Here is a 23,437-nt window from a genome sequence, read left to right on the forward strand (position 1 = left end):
GATAAGATATTTAGTCTTGTTTATCCCCCCAGGAAACAAGACTAAATATATTTTTGCGTATATAGTAAATGCATTTTGATTATTTAAACTAAAACAAGACAAAAATAATAAGATATGCCTTTTTTTGCATGCAGCTAGTAAGTCATTTGAAATGTAGCTTTAGTGTCATGACTGATCTTGCTTTGCTGCAGGATTCTGCAAACCATGCTCTGTGCAGAAAACATGTTTAAAAAGAGCGCACTGATCTGTTTAGTGAGCGCACAGAATGTCTTGTCAGTTGGTACTGGATCTCAATGTTCTGCACGAGTGAATCAGATTGCTGCTCTACTGCAGCATAAACACTGTACACTCAACAAATTGACATATTTTTTCAGTGTTACAAGGACATTTTTAAGTTCTTGCCGCTGGATGTTTTTTGTTTGTTTTGTATAAGAGATTGCTGATTGAAAACATTTCTTTTATTTTTGACTTTTGGTAACATCATCACCATCACCAGTATTTGTCAACTGTCACTAAAACATACTGGTAAATATTCAGATTATAACTGAAGTGTTTTCTCTTTATGCAGTCTGAAGAACAACTGTATAACAGAAGGAGGTTGTCATGTTCTGGCTGCAGCTCTAAATTCAAACCCTTCAAATCTGACAGAGCTGGATCTGAGTGAGAATAAACTAGAAAACCCAGGAATGAAGATTATCTTGACTCTGTTTGAAAATGTACAGTGTAGACTGGAAAAGCTGAAGTAAGTATTTTAATAGTATATCCCATTAATTACCCAGACTCTAGTGACCCACCACAGTTTAATAAATGTGAAAATTTTACATTGGGACTGCACAATTAATCAAAATAAACTTGAAATTGTGGTATGGGTCAGTGGCTATTAACTACAACACAACTCACATAGTCTCCCATTAAATTACATTAACAGTCATTTGGGACAAATGTTAGTGTGTACTGATTTCACTCTCAGCCGGAAGATTGACTGCTTAGTTTTTCCATCAACTTCATACAAGCTAAACTGATGCCACTTTGTTCATTCTTTAAGTGAACTTTTGCCAGTGCACTAGTGATTAGATTCATTGTTGAAGCTTGAACATCAGAATAGAGTACAGATGACACATCCAGTGTGTAACGTCTGTGAGATGTCTGAGTCACAGCGATTGTCTCTGGAGCTGCTGGAGACAAGGCCTTGATTTATACATTTATAAAATATTGACAGATTGATTATTTTTTTACATTTTTTTTTCAAGAGGGGTGTTCATCAAGATGTCTCAACATGAAGGCCATACTTGTCTAGTATTCTTCTTACATACTGCATTGAAATGGTTTTCCTTCTTTCATCGGGTCATCTTGCAAGTCTTTGGCTGTACATTGCAGGATTTTCTCAGTTGCTCTGATTAAACATTTTATGATATTGTGCTTTTTCTTCAACACCCTCAGAGGTTTTCTGGTACAACACACTTTAAGCTAAGGAATATGCTGAGGACTGTATCTCTAGGAACTTTTAATGTCTTGGAAATCTTCATATAGCCTTAGACTTTCTAATTATTTATTCTCTGTAGCATCTCTATAGCATTTGTAAGATCTCTGTTAACTTTGCAATTTTTGCTACTCAACTTCAGCTCAAGCGTGAGCTAACTTTGGGTTTCTAAAGGCTTAATTTGGCTTTGAGACTATATTATTCGCCACCATGCAAATAAGTGATTTTAATGTCTTGGAAATCTTCATATAGCCTTAGACTTTCTAATTATTTATTCTCTGTAGCATCTCTATAGCATTTGTAAGATCTCTGTTAACTTTGCAATTTTTGCTACTCAACTTCAGCTCAAGCGTGAGCTAACTTTGGGTTTCTAAAGGCTTAATCTTGCTTTGAGACTATATTATTCGCCACCATGCAAATAAGTGATAAATTGTGATGAAATTTTTGTCATTAATCACTTACCCCCATGTCGTTCCAAACCCGTAAAAGCTTCGTTCATCTTTGGAACACAAATTAAGATATTTTGGATGAAAACCGGGAGTCTTGTGACTGTCCCAAAGACTGCCAAGTAAAACCGCAATGTTGAATAGGGGTTGAATAATTATGATAAAGCTCTGTTATTAAAATCTTATAACTCAAAAATATTGCGTTATATATTGACTCACTTTTAGTATGACAGTGAACTGTTATAGATGCGAATTTTATTTGATCCTGGATCTTCAGAAAAGCTTGTATTTGTAAAGTGCTAAAATCTCTGAGGGGTTGAGTAATTTTGATTGCAGCTGTAGGTTATAATTGTGGAAAATTAAAACTGCAAAAAAATTAAAAATTGCATTTGTTGTAGTTACTATAGTCAAATTCCTATAGTGCATCTTTTTATTTGCTTCACTCTAAAACATGTACTTGTGTGACAATCTGTGTTATAAGGAAGAATAACATCTTAATAACATATGCATGCAATTTATTTATGAAGAATATTTAATTAAAACAGTTTGTATGTCCATCCCTTTCACATTGTTTCAGAATCAGATGTTATTTATTTCTGAAATGAAATAACACCGTAAACTCAACACACTGACTTATGTTTTTTTCCCATTGTTACAAGGACACTTTTTAATTCTTGCTTTATGTGTCTTGTATAAGAGATTGCTGACTGAATAAACCATATGTGACTTTTTTTATGACTATCATCATCATCACCAGTATATGTCATCTGTCAGCTAAAACATACTAGTAAATATTCAGATTAAAACTGAAGTGTTTTCTCTTTGTGCAGTCTGAAGAACAACTGTATCACAGAAGGAGGTTGTCATGTTCTGGCTGCAGCTCTAAATTCAAACCCTTCAAATCTGACAGAGCTGGATCTGAGTGAGAATAAACTAGGAAACCCAGGAATGAAGATCATCTTGACTCTGTTTGAAAATGTACAGTGTAGACTGGAAAAGCTGAAGTAAGTATTTTAAGTTTATCTCATTAATTATCCAGAGTCTAGTGACCCACCACAGTTTCATAGATTTGAAAATATTTTACACTTATCAGGACTGCACAATTAATCTAAATATGCTTGACATTGTGATATGAGTTATTGTGGTCACAAAAGGCTGCATTTTAATTAAAAACACATGCTTAAGAGCGAAGTGCATTTACATGTGAGCAGATCATGAGTTAGTTTTAATAAATCTGGTTCTTCAATCAGTAACCTCCAACATTAAGCATCAGCTCACTGGAGAAGAAGCACTGTCTTTAAAATTAATATCTATTGTTTTCTGTGTGTGTTCAAACACTGGTGGCATCACTCAAAATCTGTCAGTGGCTATTAACTACAACACAACTCGCAAAGTTTCCCATTAAAAAATGTACTGGGGGGCAGTCATGGCCTAACAGTTAGAGAGTTGGACTTGTAACCCAAAGGTTGCAGGTTCAAGTCTAAGGTCCGGCAGGAATTGTCTGTAGGGTGAGTGAATAACCAGCGCTCTCTTTCACCCTCAATACCACGACTGAGATGAGACACCTGAACAAGTTCTGAACCCCCAACTTCTCCCTGTGCACTGCTGCATATGCTGCCCAATCCCTGGTTGTCCCCTCTAAAAATATGATTAAACAGCATGATGTGTATTGTAAATAACAGTTTTATACTTTAACCTTGTAAGTAGTAAAACAATGCAAACTGGGTATGAATGTGTTTTAAGTTTATAAATGTTTTGAGCCCCCCCACCTTTGCCTCACAGTGCTTTGATCCAAATGCCTGCTTTCCTCTTTTACATCACCCGAGTTGTTGCCGAGTTTGTGGTTTTCATGAGGAACTGGGCTACCTATCACTGTTTCTGTGTATTGAAGTGACACCAATAACATGAATGTAAATTTTACCGGAGAAACCCCACAGCAAAATGTGTATTTTACCCCCAGAATGAATTTTTTACTGGGGAACTCCCCTTGAAACCTAATTGTGCTAGTAGTGGGTTTTGTTGCAAAAAGCCAGCAACCCAGCAATCCTGCATCACCTACACACACACACAGACACACCCACACCAGTGAGAGAGAATAAAGTCAACAGTTGTGGAAATCGACTGTCAAGGCTATTTTATTCACTTAAACATCATATGAAGTAATTAATTTCTCTTTAATGCAGATGATGCCAATGTAGTTTTCGATTAGTTTGCTATAGGGTTGAGCCCTGGCTTAAAGGTCCCCTTCTTTGTGATCCCATGTTTTAAACTTTAGTTAGTGTGTAATGTTGTTGTTAGAGTATGAATAATATCTGTAAAATTCTAAAGCTCAAAGTTCAATGCCAAGCGAGATATTTTATTGAACAGAATTCGCCTACAAAAAACGACCCGTTTGGACTACATCCCTCTAGTTCCTGCAGTAATGACGTCACTAAAACAGTTTTTTTGACTAACCACCGCCCACATGAATTCACAAACGGGGGCGTGGCCTTGTTGCGCTCCGACGGAGAAGAAGGAAGAGCTGTTTGTGTTTATCGCCATGTCGTTGAAACGCTGTTATTTTCATCTCGGAGTCCAATCATCTTTGTTTGGGCTTCCCAGGGACGCTGTACTAGGAGATTAATGGTTACAATTTATGTTTAACTCGGTTCCCGAAAATTATAATCCACATGTAAAACTATGTGCAGCACATTTTGCTGAGGACAGCTTGCTGAGGACAACTTCCTCAATCTCAATCAGTTTAATGCCGGATTCGCACAAAGATTATTCCTGAAAGATGGAGCAGTTCCCTCTTTTTCTGGAGAAGGTGTTGTTTATGTACCACAACCGGTAAGTGTACTTTATTAAGTTGGTTCGTTTAACAGTTTCTGTAACTTATTACACAAAGGGCAACGCTGTTTAGCTTTGTTAACTTGATGTTAGGGCTGTGCAAAAAAACGAATGCGCTCTTCATGTGCATCTCGTCAGTAAAAACGCTCCTGTGACTATAAATACATCTCCAGCACATGCTCCTGCCCACTTGCTTCTCAAAACTAGTCCAATCGCGTTACAAGGCTTTGAATGCACGTGCGCGTTGCAAGTCCTGCTTGAGAAGAGTCAGTCAAACCCTCTCACTCAATGAACCCTGCAATCATCAGTCACAGTGGGCATTATTTAATTGTCTGAAATCCAATAAAATTCAACATTATCTGAAAGCATTCAGTTATTGGCCTGTATCGAACTCACGTGACATACTTACGTTCAATTCTTTATAAGATAATTGCCGCCTATTCTAATGATGACAATAACTAATAGCTAATCTAATGTGATGTGCCATAAATACGAAAGTGGTTCGCAAAAAAGAAAAACAGCACAAGATAAAGTAGAACATCAGAACAGTTTGTTAAAAAAAATCCCGAAACTAACATCATATTTTAACGCCATTTACAGGTTGGTTGTGATATACTAGCAGGCTGGCAGGAGTAGCTAGATATGATAGTCTATCAAAATAATTAACTCCTTGATAGTGACACCCAAGTGAAAAAGTACACTTCCATAATGTACTTAAAGTTCAATTTTTTTGTGCACTTTATTCTCTTTACTTTCTTTTCTTTATATACTAAAATTCTTCTTTAGTACTTCCTACGATAATCTTAAGAACATCTAAGTATACTCAACTGCTATTTTGAGACACCTTGAATATGAACTAAAATGTGCTTTTAATATACTGTCTCTGTATTTAAAAAAAAAGTATATTAAAAGCACATTTTAGTTCCTATTCATGGTGTCTTTAAATATATTATGGAAGTGTATACTATAGATTTGGATGTTTTTAATACCACTTATTCACGTAAAATAAAAGGGTTTGTGATTAAGAAGAGTGAGTTAAATTGAGAATGATTCCATGACAAATGCATTTTTAACAGTCACTTGTTGCCACCTGGTGGGGTATCGTGTAATAGATACAAACGGCCTAACAGTAAAAGAGGTGGAACCATAACTTTTAACAATTAATTATGCACTTCCTATGGATGAAGGCAGGGCTCAACCCCGGTCGGGCCAGTGATTCAAATTTTTACTTGCCCAAACAAAATTTTCACTGGCCCCACAACAAAAAATTTATAAAAGTAAAAGACAAGAAAATGGGCCTATAAAATAAGCATAGATATTGTTTTCATTGTCTTTGTTACATTTAACCTCAATAATATAATAGGTTAATGACAGAAAAAGCTACTAGATTAACTTGTATTTTAAATATTGTTAGACAAATAAACAGTAAGTAATAAAATAGTTACAAATAATCAAATTACGAGTAATAGCACAAATAAATACAACAGAAAAAAAACATAAAGGAAATAAATGGTGTTTTTCAAGTTTTTCATGTAGGTTTAAACAAGTGATTTTCAGGTACAGAAGTTGTAATCTAATGTATAACTATAGAATAGATTAAACTTTATTAAAAATGTATCAGTCAAGAGCAGTTACAGATGCATAAAAATGTTTTTAATGTTGAAAATATAAAACGTTAAATACTGTGAAATCATAAAAAAATGAAGACACTTTAAACCTGAAATTAAACCCGCTAGTAGGTGTCAGCGAATCACTGTTAATGAGCAAATCATTGAGATTCAGCCGATTCATTCAAGCGGCTGATTCACTGAGGAAGTGTTGCTCGGAGACGCAAAACAATTCTGTGGACTTTGGAACCATTTTCTTTGGCGAAATACAGCGAAACAGACGATTTGGTGTCTAAAATGTAAGTCACTTGATATTAAGTTCTTGTTTATTAAACTGTACGCTGAATAAAATCATCACATTTGTAATCATTCTAATATTTGGAGAAAACCAGCATTCTATGTGTAATATTGGTTAACATGGATATTAAATTATATAAATATGAAATATATACAGGGGCATATTTGAATTCTGAGGCATTAAGACTAAATCACATGCACAAGTCTAACCTACTAGACTACGTCACGTAGTGCATGCTTGCACAGAATGGGTGTGTTTTTTGCATACTCGATAATATCAGATCGTTAAATCAACAATTACGATATCATAGACTACATATGACGCACACCCTACAGCACTGGCCCGATCGGGCAAGTGACCGGTCCATCTACTGTCCCGAGCGTCATTCACACTAGCCTCGGGCAATCGGGCAGTACTTATTGTCGAGCCCTGGAAGGGCCCCTCAAGAGGTAAAGCCCAGGGGCCCCTTATAGTCTTAATGCGGCCCTGTGTATAATAATAATGTAATAATCAAAGATGCCATTTGAAGCTAAATGCAGACGTTTAAATGGACTAACTATGGATGAAACCTGCTGTGATTACCCTACTTTTAAAGCATAAGTTGCATTTTTAACAATAGGTCTATATAATATTCACATAGGGGACATTGTATTAGACTTACAGTTAAAGAATGAAATACTATTTAAACCAATAACACTTTACATTACATTTAGCCTACCTATTTTATCTCACAGTTTTTGTTGTAAATCCAAGTTTATATCTCCTAAGTTCAGACTTTATAACTTGGTTTACCTAAACAACTGTGAGTTTGGTAATTCTGAGAAAGAAAAAAAAAAGCCAGGGGCCTCATGTATAAAACTTTCTTTAGATTTCATCCTAAACATGTACTTACGCACAAAAGCTAGATTTGGCATACACACAAAAGTTTTCAGATTTATAAAACCATGCGTATGACCATGTTTAACACCGTCAAAGGTACAAGACTTTATAGGATAATATGACATGTTTACTAAAAGTGATATTTGTATGGTACTTACATTGCTAAAAATCATTCACTGTCTTGGTCTTGTTTTCAAATAAATGTATCAAAATTAATGTAAAAACAAAATTGTATAAAATACTTCTCAGAGAATCTTTTTAGAATAGAGTGGATCTCTTTTCCACTGGCCAAAGCAGTCTGTAGTTTTAAACAAATCAAATGTTTTAGGGTATTTAAATATTTTATAGTAGAATCAGAAATACAGTGTGTATAAATAAGTGTACCTAATTGTCTGACGTGGCATTACTGACAAAATATAGAAGAAAAAAAACTTGCATATCTTATCATTGGCTTCAGATTCTGTCCTTCAGTCACAATGCTATTTTCATAATGTTCTGAAGATCACTGAAGTTCTGATGACACATCCGGTGTGTAACGTCTGTGAGATGTCTGAGTCGCAGCGCTTGTCTCTGGAGCTCCCGGAGACAAGGCCTTGATTTGGCTTTTTTAAAGGATTACAGTGGAGTTCAGTACACAGATGTTTGAGAGGAAACATCTGATCACTTTATCAATTGACAGCTTCTCTGTTAATCTTTAACATGTTTACCACTAAACATTCATTTTGGACTGAGCTATATTTGGAAATAAAAACTAAATAAATGCTGTTTTATAAGAAAGTAATTAAGAATTGTTTTTATTCTGTTTATTTGTATCTCCAAACAAAAAGTTGTAAAACTGAAAGCATTTAATAATTCAGAATAATATTTAATATGAAATGTATTTTAATCTAAGATGTGGTTTTGGTAATTTTATCTCTTAAATCTCTTGATCTATTTCTGATATTTTTGTTGTGGCTAGTAGAAGTTCTGAATTGCAGTTCATTTAAAAGAAATGCTGGTGAGCAAGTTATTTTTCGGGTCATAACGTGAATTTGGAAGGTTCGCTAAATTGTACGCTCCTGTAATTTCCATATTTTTTGGCAGATGATGTTAACAGATTTAATCAGATTTGTACAAACAAAGTGTTTATAAACCTGTTGTGAACTAAACACAAACTTAGTTCACTGTTCAGTTTTCCACTTCCAGTGTGATTATCATGCAAATCTCATATTGGTGGATAAAAATGACGTGACATACACCCAAGTATGGTGACCCATACTCAGAATCCATGTTCTGCATTTAACCTATCCAAAGTGCGCACACACACACAAACACACATACACACGCTGTAAACACACACCCGGAGCAGTGGGCATCATTTATGATGCGGTGCCCGGGGAGCAGTTGGGGTTGCCTTGCTCAAAGGCTCCTCGGTCATGGCATTGCCGGCTTGAGACTCAAACCCACAACCCTAGGGTTAGGAAACAAACTCTCTAACCACTAGGCCACGACTTCCCCACAAAGTATGTGTCAGAAATGGGATTAGTAGCTAAAATTAGTAGCTAAAGCAGCTATTTGTGTAATTGTATGTATATCTTAATTAGTTGTGTTCTCTCTTCTACAGGTTAAACTGCATCAGTATTACAGGTGAAGGTTGTGCTGCTCTGGCATCAGCCTTTAATTCAAACCTCAGAGAGCTGGATCTGAGCAGAAATCAAATAGGAGACTCTGGAGTGACAATAATCTCCAGTCTGCTGAGAAATTCACAGACACTACAGATACTCAGGTCTGAATTTGGTTAATCTAAACATGAATCAATGTAAAGCTCCAGCTGGTCTGTAAACTGGTGTTGTGTCACAACGAATGGGTCAGTAATGTGAAATTTTTGTGTTGGTGTAGATGCATTTATAAAATATTGACAAACAGATTGATTTTTGGAGATGATGGGAAATGTTAATATCCTAATGGTGTAATGCATGTTTTTAATGTGATTTATTTAGTCTTTCTGAAGACTTTCAGATTGCAGTATCACTGAAGAAGGTTATAATAAAGTTACATAATTCTGTTATTATAAAATCTTATAACTCAAATGTTACATTATATTGACAATATCTCTTTTTAATATGCATCAGCATTTTTGTATTTTATCCTGGATCTTCAGAAAAGCTTGTATTGGTAAAGTACTGCAGTCTCTGAGGGACTGAGTAATTTTGATTGCAACTGAAGGTTATAATTGTGGGAAATTAAAATGCAAGAATTGCAGATTACGTTCACCAATATATAACTTTACCCAGCTTTACTGTGAAAAGAGTCAATTCAGGCAAAAATTTCTGTAGTGCATCTTTTTATTTTCTTCATTTTAGAACATGTACTTGTGTGACAATCTGTGTTATAATGAAGAATAACATCTTTTCTAATAGACTTTCAGACTGCAGTATCAGTGAAGAAGGTTATAAAGCTCTGTCTTCAGCTCTGAGATCAAACCCTTCACACCTGATAGAGCTGGATCTCACAGGAAATGATCCTGGAGAATCAGGAGTGAAGCTGCTCAGTGATTTACTACAGGATCCAAACTGTCAACTCAACACACTGAGGTGAGACCTGATGAAATAATGCTGAATAAATGATACACATTTGAGTTATTTATATTATATTTTTCTAATAATTTAACGGTCTCAAGTCAATTATTTAGCTTATACTGCGATTGCCACACCTAAAGACATCAATCAGATGATAGATTTAAAGGGATTCATCTGGTTTTTGTACTTAAATCACTGTTGTGAGTAGGATTATTTCTTCCGCATCTCATCCAATGCCTCTTTTGCTGGATCCAAAACGTGATTTTAAAGCTGGTAATGGAGGCTTGAGCCTTTGATAGCATTCTAATGCAGTTATTAATGAAGTTATTAAAAAGAGAGGGAGAGAGACAGAGACGCACAGAGAGAGAGAGAGAGAGAGAGAGAGAGCTTGTGTGAATTAGGCTTCCTCTGTGCGTCTCTCAACAGTGTTCTTCAGCAGTGTCTCTAAACAGCTGTTATTACCTCGCTAATGAGAAATGTCATTTGTGTTTACTTTCAGAAAATCATCTGTCATGTTGTTGTTTTTGTTAGTCCTGTAACTTCTTTTATAACAGCTTTACTATATGTGAAGTGATATGAACTGTAATGAGGTCAAGAGAGCTGCCTGGAACTACGTTCACCTTGTGTTTCCCAGAAAATAATGTTCGTCAGCCAATCAGATTCAAGCATTCAGTGGCCCTGTAGTATAAATTATATTATATTATTAAACTTATTCAGTAGGTACACAATTTGTTGTTGAAAATGATCAAACATGAAAGATGAGATGCTGCAGCTGCTGTTGTTTTGATGATAAATGTCAGCACAGTTTAGTTGTGTTAAAAGTTACAGGTTAATCAGACATTTTGGGTCACTAGATGTGCTGGTGTTTAGTAGTTTGGTGCCTCGATAGTTAACATTTATGATTGTGTTATTATGGACATTTCTCATGAAGAAATATTCAGTGTTATTTATTAACCTGATTGTTTAAATGTTACTGAATGCTCTGTACATTAATTTCCATCAAGCTCAGATTCACAACACTGTAGATCTACTACAGCAGATCTATCACAGACCACAAACATGTGATGTGTGTCAGGAGAGGATCCGTGATAATTGTGCATAGACACAGACATCAGTTAAATAAAACTATCCAGAGTAGTGGTGGGCGATATGAGGTAAAATTCATATCACAATATTTTACACTGTCCAGGAGATATCGATATTATACTGTGATATGAGAAAAAAAAATTAATGGCAAAATATTTTAACTTTACATAACTAGAAAAAATTAGGGATTGGAGATAGAACTGAAAAGTATTTTTTTATTGTGCCATTGTTTTACTCAAAAAGTGCAAATGTGCAACATAAGGTAGGTCTGTATGAATTAAATTAAATGAAATATTGTGTGTTTGAGTTGTCCAGTGGTTCTCAAACTTTTTGTGACCCCCCCCCCCCCCCCCCCTTTAGTAGGCCACACCCCCTTCTTTTTTTTTTTAAGTCTCATATGCTCACCAGGGCAAAATTTTTTTTTTTTTTTTTTTTTTTTTATTAAAGTACAGTGATTGTGATAATATTGTGAAATATTGTCAATTTAAATGATCTATTTGGATTTTTTAACATATAGGCTACCGTATTCCTGTAATCAAAGCTGATTTTTCAGCATTATTCATCCAGTCTTCAGTGTCACATGATCCTTCAGAAATCATTCTGATATGAAGATTTGCTGCTCAGGAACCATTTCTGATTATTGTCAATGTTGTAAACATTTGTGCTGCTTAATATTTTTTAAAGTCTTCTTTGTGTCAGAGCGCTGGGGTTCCTCAGAAATAGAACGGGCATCAGTTTACTGTCATGGATTTGTCTTGTCACATCCACAGCAGAAAACATCACTGAGCTCTGTTTGCTTTTGTCAAATCGAGCCGCTCGCGTCTGGTGTAGACACTCAGAGCAGAATCATGCATCGTTCATTTATATTTCTACATGACTCCCTGCAATACAACTCTGATTCATCAATCGCTTCATCTAGTGGTCTGTTATTGATACAACCACAACTGCTACAACTGATAACTGAGCGTTAATGCTGAGTCATTAAAATATGTCAGATTAATATTTTGTGTTCAATTATTTACTTATCAGGCAAGTGGCCACCTGATAAGAGGTGAAATTATACAGTGTAGTCTACATCACCCTGCAGAAGTTTATTTTGTAAAATAATCTGCTGACTGTACACTGTCCCTCAGTTTGTGACCACTGGAGCAGGTGATCTGTGCTTTATTAGTTTGGTCTGTTACGATGCTCTGTGTTTGATTACTAATGCCTGTGTAGCACACAGAGGACAAAAACATTCAGCCTTGACTCTTTATCATCAATTGTGTTCAAATTTGCAAAGTGTATGAAATTGAACAAAACTATATAAATGCAAAATTTTAATTCATGAATATATAACTGTATCCACAGTATAGCAAAATCCATATCATGGAACAACATAATACCGCTAGTCACTTTCTTACCCACCCCTAATCCAGTGATGATCTGAACCCAGATCATGTTCTCTGTTAGTGGATCAGCATAGAGTGTTTGGTGAATTTTGCTACATAATAATAGGAAGAGCCGGCATCAAAAGATCAAAGTTTCTTTTAAATTTACTTTGAAATATTTCTGAAGAATGATTTGTATATTTAAATGTTCAGCTGTTTAAACTTGAACTAGAGCTTTTGGTTACAAACAGTGTTTGGTGATCTTTAAATGTTTTGTGATGTAATGCACATTGAATTGATTCCAGCTTCATCTTCTCTTCTGCAGGTTTTTGGGTTCTGCTGCAGATGAAGGCTGTCAGTATGTGACTGGAATTGTGGGTAAAAACCCATTACTCCTGAGAGAGCTGAATCTGAGAGAACATGAACTAAGAGACACAGGAGTGAATCTGATCGCTGCTCTACTGCAGGATAAACACTGTACACTCAACACACTGAGGTGAGTATCTTACATCATTTCACATGTTACATAACTAGTAATGTTACAGTCGTCTATTTGACTTCTCATTTGAGTCTGACCCCACGTTATAAAGCTTTTAAGAGCCAGGACATTTTTAATATAACTCTGATTATATTTGTCTGAAAGAGGAATTTCATAATGGGGTCTGCACAGAACAGCTAGCTGATGTCTTCACATTAGGGGTGTAACGATTCACTCGTTTTCTCGATGAATCGATTACAAACCCTGATGATGTACATGCATCGATCATTGAACATGATTTTTGAATCGTGAATCAACGATTTCGGACCGTAATCGATTTAAAACGCTAAGAAATGAACGAATCGTGATTTCTATGGCGATTCGATGCTTTCAAAATATATACACATTAAATTACTACAAGCACAAATTAATGTTGACCTTGAACAGTGTTCGCGTCCGCTTCTCTCCTTCACGCGCTCCACTGTTTCCCGCTCGAGACTGACACAGGATTGCACTCGCGCTCTGTTCGTCTCTGACGCAGCTGATGACGTGTGATCTAGTCTCAGGACTCGTGGCCAGTAATACTAAAGTGAAGTAGCTTTACTTTTCTGTAGTTTGTCAGTGGTTCTCTGAATCTTACCAACGGTGTTACCTGAGCAGTCGAAAGCTGTATTTATTACATGGACGGAGTAGAAATGTAAGTGTCTAAAGCACATGCTCAGTTACATTGAATGATAAATGTGTTTTAACAATGCTGATGAACCGAATGTACGAAGGAAACTGTTAAAATAATCACAGCATTAACAACGACCTTGAAATAAAAGCGCGAGGTTTATCTGATAATCAGATTCATAAAAGTAATGTTTGTTGCTTTAGAAACAGACATCTGGCGAGTTTTCTCTCAGGATCATCATTCACTGATGGAGGGGAGAAGTTATAGCATTTTATCTTGTGAAAATGAGATAAAGAAGTTTTCACACTGAAAGAGAAGTGATCTCTCTCTCATAGACGTGCCAGGCTTTATCTGCAGCTAAACAGAATAAAAGCAGAATGAACTGATGAAACCTTAAGAAGAAAAAACACAATAAATAAAATTTATGAATGATGCTGTGCTAATTGATAATAGCTAATTAAATGTAGTAGCCTATATAAAAGAATCATAAAATTGCCATTTGGAAAAAAATAGGAAAAAAAGATCAATTACAAATGATTATTGTTGAACAGTGTATTTGATTTCTTACAGCAAATTAAAAGTGATAAAAAAGAAGATATTTCATTGTAAAAAGTAAAATAAATGGTAATAATTATGATAATACGTAGGCTGCATACATACAATGATTGTATTTGACATTTCTGTCACTTCTGTAATGATGGCTAGGCCCCTGGGTGACAAAATGTTAGCTTATGCATAATAGTTTTAAAGCTCTTTTTTTAAATCTTGGCTTACATACATTTTTACGTATGCCATGTAATGCCATAGCATCATTAAACTAGCATCTAACATAAAGGCTGCTGTAACTACCCCCTGACTAAGCATTTAAAGAATTAAGGGGAAGCATTTAAATAATCCTGTGAATGCACTTAAAGAGTGTAGAATCGAATTGTTACAATCGAATCAAATATAATTGTGAATCGAATCAAATTGTTCTAAATTTGCAAAAATCGTTCTTAATTCGAATATATATATATATAAATATATATATATATATATATATATATATATATATATATATATACACACACACACACACACACATGTAAGCATATAAATATAGTGCCATTTGCACTTTTGGTTAGATGCTAACTGAATTTAATTGTCTCTGTGTTTACTCTGCACAATGGCAAAGTTGAATCTAATTTTATTACTGGTGTGCAACTTTTGTGACAACAGAACTGTTCACCACTGCTTTCAGTTTAATGTTAGTATTTTATAAATTGTAAAAGTTCTAATTAAATGGCACCTATTGTGCAAAATCCACTTTTACATGCTGTTAAAAATCCACCCAATCCTTGTTTTTTAACCTCCATTAAATCAAATCAGTCTCATTAGACTAGCTGTTCTGATATTCTGAGCAGTGTGATGTCATTGTTTAGGCTCCGCCCACGGCTGATGACTGACAGTCCTGCATTACTATAGTTTCTGCTCTCAGAGAGTTGTTATCATATCAGAGATATGTACAGGTAGATGTCACGTTCAACCGCTCCAGATACAGAGCGCTGTGGAGCTTCTGACCCAATGGTGGAAACACAGCATGATTTTGGGCTCGGTGCTACAGGTCTGAGTAATTATGAGACACTGACACATCATCTAAGTATTATAGTCCTTTTACACATCACAAACTGTGACATCAACACGATGTAGATTTTAAACCTGGAAGACAAAAATATTGCAAAAAATATCAAAATTACTAATGGATGCTAACATTGTCATCTATGATGTGCAACACAAACACCTCTGCTACAATCTCAGAAAAAGTAGTCTGGTATGGAGTCAAAATAATGCTATATATAATAATATATATATATGCAAAAAAATAAAGTTTTTCAAACGAAAATTGAAGTATTGAGGAAAATAATTAGCTTTTTGCAATCAAAAATAAAGAATTGCAAAAGAAAATAAAGTATTGGGAGAAAAAAATGAAGTGTTGCAAACAAAAATAAAGAATTGCAAAACATAAATGAAACCGCGTGAAAGCAATGATTTTGCAGTACATATTTTCCATGGCCATATCTATTAATTTATTTGCAACGCTTTTATTTTGCGTGTCAGTTTAGTTTGAGCTTGTGATACCATTTTTCCTTTGCGCTTAATTTTTTCTGCATGTCTCTCTTTGCGGCACTGTTTTGACGTGGTGGCAGAGTCAAGGGACGGGGGCATGTACAACATGCCTCCCTGGAAGTGGAGACACAGCTCACTGATCCAGGTCCTGTCATTATGAGCAGAGGCTTGCGAGTGGATCGTTTCTTTTTATTCAATAGCATTAAAACATTCATGATTTCGTTTTATTTACTTTATTAACCCCTTTGCATTCAAGCATCGCCTACGGCCCCAGTTTATTATGGTTTCACTTTCACAGCACGTTAAATATCACTCTCTTCCTTGATCTGGACAAACTGTGCATCAATTGAAAGTTTAATGCTGTGTTCACACCAAACGCGAATAGAGCATCTGGCGCAAATTATTTCAATGTTAAGTCAATGCAAAGGCGTGTTTACGCGCGTCTGGATGACGGTAAAATTGAATTCGCGCCTGCCGCCCGAGTTGAAAAATTTAAACTTTGGCGTCAATTTGCGCTGCATTAACCAATCAGAATCCTGCTAGGAGTCACTTATTCAACATGGAGGAACGACTGATGCTGTCAGTGAGCACTCAGCCAGAGCTATATGACAAAAGTTCATATTTCTATAGAGACAGGAATAAAAAGGACCTATATATATATATAAAACATATTAATAGATTAATTGAATAAAGGCCAAAGATAAGAAACATTTCGTTTTACCCCAAACTAATTATATTTTATCTTGAACCACTAAAGAGACATCAGAGCCAGCGGCAAATGTCAGAAGGTCTAGCCGAGGTGAGGCTGCTCTCGGCAGATACATGAGGACTGAGCTCCCACTGATTGCATGGAGCTCGTCTCCGAAATCGGCAAAGCACATTTTTTTTTAAATAGACGCTGTCTTTATAAATAAACCGTATATTTGAGTTTAAAACAACTACATTCTCGCAATACATGCGTTAAGTGCGAATGGTGCTTTTTGTGCATTTAAGCGTTTGACGTGAAGCGTATTTCACGCGCGAATTAAGCAAATGATCTCAAAATGTTCAAACGGCAAATTGGACGCAGTAGACGCAAATTTTACGCTCTATTCGCGTTTGGTTCGATATTTGACCAATGTTTTGATAAAACATTGTTGCAGTGACAGTTATTTAGTAATTTATGTCAGGAGTTTATTTATTTGTTTATTTATTTGGATCCCCATTAGCTTCCACAATGTGGTTGCTAGTCTTCCTGGGGCCCATAAAAGTGCTGAAACGCATGTACAGTTAAAATACACAAATATAACAAACATAAATATAACTTACATATAACATAACCACATGTATACATTTATCCACATTTACACATTCACACACATACAACATTTGAGAATGTCAGTACCTATAACAGTCACAAATTAACTGGTGTAATACTATTAATAATAATCTGTTTTAAAGTCTTCTTAAAATTACATATGTTGGATATATGCCTTGTTCTTAAGTCCAGTTTATTCAGGGCAGATGACGATCTAACTAAAACTGTTCTTGTCATACAATTGGACCTTGCAGATGGAACCACTAACACACCTGAGCTCACCTGACGTGTAACATGTCCGTGACAATACCCACTAAAAACCAATTTATCTACAAAAGATTTTGGATTGTTTTTAAATAGAGCATTGTGCATATAACAGAGAAGACTTATATTAAGTTTGTCCTCCACCTTTAGCCAGACCAAACAGGTATGCATTTTATCCACACTAGAGCGAAAAGAGCAACCAAGGGCTACTCTTGCGGCTCTGTTCTGAACGATTTGTAATTTTTTCAGATGTCCCTGTGCAGCACTGGACCAAATTACTGGGCAGTTACCCAGATGTGACAGAACTAAAGATTGGACAACTGTTTTCATAACTAATGGTGGACAATATACTGAACATCTCCAGGAAAAAGCAATGCCTTTGGCCATTTTAGACACAATGTGGTCAATCTGATCAGCCCAAGAGAGCTGACTATGCAGCTTCACACCCAAAAGTTTAGTCTGACTCACCTGCTCTACAACAGATGTATCAATAATTAGATTTGAGGTGCAAGGCTTGCCAATCATACATTTAGTACCAAAGACTATACATTTAGTTTTAGATATATTGAGAGCTAATTTATTAAGTTTTACCCAATTTGTAATGGCATTAAGTTCATTCTGCATAACAACTTATGTCAGTTATTGTAGGTGGTGCATAAAGCATTGTAGCATCATCTGCATACAGTACAACATCTGCTCTTGAAACAGCCTGTGACAAATTGTTGACAAACACAGAAAACAACAGTGGACCCAAACAGCTGCCCTGAGGAATACCACATGACAACTGCTTACAATCAGAAAAGCTCCCATTGAAAAATACCCGCTAACTTCTACCAGAGAGATAACTGCATATCAAGGACACAGACTGATGTGAAAACCCATAGCACTTAAGCTTAGACAGTAAAATGTCATGGTCAATAACATCAAAAGCTGCTGTGAAATCCAGCAGCACAGCACCCACAAGCTTTTTGTCATCCATAAAAGTTAGCCACTGGTCTACCATTTGTACCAATGCAGTATTAGTGGAGTGTCCTGGCTTATAAGCATGCTGTGAATTGGAGAGCAAATTATTTGATACAAAGTACTGCATCATTTGATTAAAAAGTAACTTTTCAAATATTTTGCTCAATATAGGTAGAATGTTAATTGGTCTACAGTTTGATTCAGTGAGACCTAATCTATCATCTTTCACTAAAGGTATAATTTTAGACTGCTTCCAAATTTCCGGAAACACCCCACTTATCACAGATCTATTAAAAATGTGACTAATAGGCTTGCATAAGATATTAGCAACAGTTTTAAAAATTTTGCCATCCAAGTGAACTATACCTGCAGTTTTTTCCTCCGGGAGAGAGAGCAACATCTTTTCAACAATTTCCTCTTTGACTGTACCAAATGTCAATGAACAAGATTTATTCCTCATAATGTTCTTCACATTACTACAAGGTGAATCCTTAGGATATGATAACATACTAGATCTTAAATTTGCAGTTTTCTTTATAAAAAAGTCATTCAAATGATTTGCTATATCCGAAAGTTTAGTGATTATTTCTGCTGCTTTTTCCAAATACATATTAGAACATTTTGGTTTTTTACACATTATTTCATTTATAACTTTCCACAATTCCTTGCTATTATTTGATGAGTTACTAATCTTTTGTCTAAAATATATTTTCTTTTTTAATTTATTTAACTTTGTCACTTTATTTCTCAACTTACAATAATACCTTTCATCCATATCACTTTTAGATTTTAGAGTTTCAGCTTTGGCATTATCCCTTTCCCTCATTATAGATTTTAGCTCGGCATCTAACCAAGGAGCATTATTGCTTTTTATCGACCTTTTTCCTAATTGGTGCATGTTTGTCAACTATTTTCACAAACCTATCCATAAAAATAGGTAAAGAAGCATTAACATCCTCCTCGTCACAAACTGCCGACCAAGAGGACATTTCAACATCTTCCACAAACGCATTAGGATCGAACGTTTTATAAGACCTACGATAGACAATCCTTGCACCAAATTTAGGCAATTTAGTTTTCTTTGTTGTGATGATTAAATTATGATCACTGCATCCTACTCCAACTGAGATGACGTGTGAACACAACTCATACACATTTGTAAAAATGTGGTCAATGCATGTTGATTCAAATTTACCATTCAAAGAAATTATTGTGAGTTGTGTAACAATCTGCTTAAGGTTAGAAGCATTAGTTATAGTAATCATCTTTCTACGCAAATAACACTTCTTTGAAAACCAATCATTGTTGAAATCCCCCAAAAGAAAGATATCTTTGGTTTGAGCAGATGCCTTCTCAATGTTATCACATATCTTTTCCAGGTAATCTACATTTGAACTGGGATGTCGGTAACAGCAGCCCACTAAAATGGGTTTGTTAAACTGAATATTTAACTGTAACCATATCATTTTAATATCGCTGCCCATCAAATCTTCCCTTGGAGTGACTGCAATATTTTCACTAATATATAATGCAACACCCCCACCATTTTGATTTCTATCTTTTCTAAATAGTCTGTACCCCTCAACAGCTAGCTGTGAATTATCAAAACTGCGGTCTAAGTGTGTTTCTAAGTTTCTGATAAGGCCAATACATGAATCCCATTGGAACAGATGTTTATAATTTCATGAACCTTATTTCTGAGACTACAAATGTTCAAATGAGCTAAAACTAAAACTTTCTTAGGAAAGTTTGAAAGTAAATTTGTCATATTAATAAGATTAAAAGATCAAAACAAAAAACATCAGGATAAGAATCTAAATAAAGGTTATGAGCAGTTATTCAGATGCTTGCTTTTGTCCATTTGCCGGCCAAATTATAAGCTTATCATACCTTAAGCTGGCTGTTCACGTCTCCTCTGCTGCACCAAATCAGAAAATTCTTCATTGATATAAATGTTTGTACCCTTTAATTTCTTGGTGGAGGAAAGGAATGCGCTGTCGGTCTTTCAATCTAAGAAGCTTCACAACAATTTTTCTTGGCTTTCTTCCCTCATGGTATTGGCCAATCCGGTGGACCCTTTCCATCTCAATTGTAGAACTATCCAGACCCAAATTATTAGACAGCATTTGTTCATCTTCGTCAATCTTCATTTCTAATCCACTGATTGTTTTGCCTTTTTCCTCCGCGATCTCATCAATTAGTAGATTAGATCTCCTTAACTGATTTTCAATGTGATCCAGCTTCTCAAACAGATCCTCCAATTCCTGCTTTGATTTTAAAATGCTGCTTTCAAATGATCTAATTTTTACGTCAATGTCATTCTTCTTAGCTTTCATCTCATGCATGATGCCTTGTGTGAACTGCAGACTAGTTTTTAGTTCTTGTATATTTCTAATCACACCATCCAACCTTTTCACATTTCCATCCATAATGATTTGAATGAAGCTCTTGAAGTTGTCCTGTTGTTGTTTTAACATTTCCTTATAAAATTCTCTCTTCTGATCCATCATGTGGGTCAACACACCCATAGTTACAGCTGTATCATCCTCTGATGGTTGTTTACTACCTTTGGGAGGCATGATTCCACAATCTTACCAAGATGTACTGAGATAGAAGTGGCAGGCCCACCAAGCCCAGAAGCCTCTCAAACAGTTGAAACGATGAAACAGTCCAATTCACTCGCAGCACAAGTCCAATATTCAAAATGTGAAGACTAAAATTGAAGTCTAATTTTTTTTTTTTAAAGTATATGTGTATGCATGTTTCTATGTTTAAATGTAATTTCATGAAGTCAGGGTCAGTCTGGTTTCCACTGTCACTTCTGGGGCTTGATCGTCCAGGGTTTTTTGGCCAACTGGGTCTCTGAGTTTAGGTTAGAGGAGATTATGAATGAAGGTGGAGTTTCTCTGCGTCTGGAGAGCATCAGTGCTGAGGATCATTTGATAAAGTTAAAGACATTAATAATAATAGCTCAGATCTCACTTTCAGACAGCAGCGAGTGTTTGAAATAACTTCTGTTTGAGATCTGATGTGGATTATGGTCAATTTACAAGGAAGATATATTTATAAGAGATAAAGACTATGCACACTATCCATTAACATTACCATAGTAAACATGGTAAGACTGCTTGAGGAAATCAGAGTCAGGTTCTCATTCAGGCGATCACAATAGTGTATTATTTTTAACAAAGTTTTCTGACAACTTCTTTGTTGGTGAAATGATGGAGTTGTGTGACGTTGTTCCAGAGAGGCGTGTAAAGCGTGTTTTAATGAAGCTTTGAGGAGTTTCTGACCCGACGGTGGAAACACAGCGTGATTCTGGGCTCAGTGCTACAGGTCTGAATAATTATGAGACAGTATTATAGTCCTTTGCCACGTCAGAAAACTGTGTTTAAAACAATTAAAATGAATGAATGCTAACATGTTTTCTATGAAGTGCAACACACACAACTCTGATACAATCTCAGAAAAAGTAATCTTCCCATCACCCTCACTGACCGTTACCGTTACCCGAACCCGACCGATGTTTTAAACTAACCTGCCCGCAACTCGGACCGCAAGAAAAGAAAAAGAAAATATTGTACCCGACCCGCTTCCTGACCCGCATTTTAAAAAAATAGTAAATGCTCGTAGCGTCATTGGGCCATAGATGTAGCAACTCGGACCGCAAGAAAAGAAAAAGAAAATATTGTACCCGACCCGCTTCCTGACCCGCATTTTAAAAAAAATAGTAAATGCTCGTAGCGTCATTGGGCCATAGATGTAGCAACTAGGGGTGCAAACAAACAAAAAAAAAAAAACTTAATATATTCTAATTTTGTCAATAATTATACAAAAAGAAAAATCGTCAATAAGCTCATAATTTGTACACAAATATTCTAGTCTGGCTATGTCTATTTCTATGTCTATGTCTACGCATAAAGCTTGCCACAAATACCGTATTTTCCGGGCTATAAGTCGCACTTTTTTTCATAGTTTGGCTGGTTCTGCGACTTATAGTCAGTTGTGACTTATTTATCAAAATTAATTTGACATGAACCAAGAGAAATGAACTAAGAGAAAACATTACCGTCTCCAGCCGCCAGAGGGCGCTCTACGCTGCTCAGTGCTCCTGTAGTCTACACTGAACACATAGAGCGCCCTCTCGCGGCTGGAGACGGTAATGTGAACTCTTGGTTCTTGGTTCTAAATAAATGCGATTTATAGTCCAGTGCGATTTACCGTATATGTTTTTTTCCTCATCATGACGTATTTTTGGACTGATGCGACTTATACTCAGGTGCGACTTATAGTCCGAAAAAAACGGCAACCAGTTAAAGTAATGATTATGAATGTGTCTAAATTAGCAAGGAGACATTTAATGTTTAGTAATAAACTGGTGTTTTCTGTGTCACTGAAAAGATGAAGTTGACGATGCAGACTAGCCATTAACGCCAGAGAGAAATGCACATTTCATATGAATTACATAATCAGAGAGTAGCCTATTTATTTTGGTTTGAATATTTTCATTTAAAAGTAGTCATTTAATTTCAGTAGTCATATTTCTCAAATCTGCGAGGCACAAGCTGAGTTTCGGCGTCCTCCAGTTCACATCAATGCAAGTGATCGTTCCAGCACCTCATTACATTGTCTGCTATATATTTGCTTCTTATTTATTAAATACGGGCAAATGATTGATAAAACATTGATCAAAATTAAGATTCACAAAAGTCTTTAAAAGAGCTTTCTATAAAACAAAACTTAATGAAGTCGTCAAAATCATTTTTTACCAAAAACAGCGTCTTCACCTTTTCTCTCGCTGCCTCCATCTCTTCCTGCAGACTGAGCTCGTGCATCATCTTCACCAGTTATTCAGCCAATAAAGTGTAGGCTTATGGATTTCAAAATTGTGTACTTCTTGTGTACTTATTGTGTAATTCTATACTGTATATTTTACTTGTAAAGTTAGTTTTAGTTTTCAAACATTTGAAAGTTGTAATGAGTGTTTCTTGTTGCTCCTACAGCAGGTCAAATACACAACCCAATATCCAATCATTTCAGTTAATAATACCAAAAATACACAAACATTTCTCTTTTATCCAGTGGGACAGAACTGTTTTCATT

At 35.7% G+C, this 23,437-nt stretch overlaps 1 protein-coding gene across 1 annotated transcript in view; it reads left to right on the forward strand.

The window, feature by feature from the left end:
* LOC127987694 (uncharacterized) overlaps positions 1-23,437 on the forward strand; it is a 2,462,016-nt gene that overhangs the window by 1,984,547 nt on the left and 454,032 nt on the right. The window lies entirely within an intron of this gene.

This window comes from Carassius gibelio, chromosome B22 (assembly GCF_023724105.1).
Source record: "Carassius gibelio isolate Cgi1373 ecotype wild population from Czech Republic chromosome B22, carGib1.2-hapl.c, whole genome shotgun sequence".
NCBI classification, from domain to species: Eukaryota; Metazoa; Chordata; class Actinopteri; order Cypriniformes; family Cyprinidae; genus Carassius; species Carassius gibelio.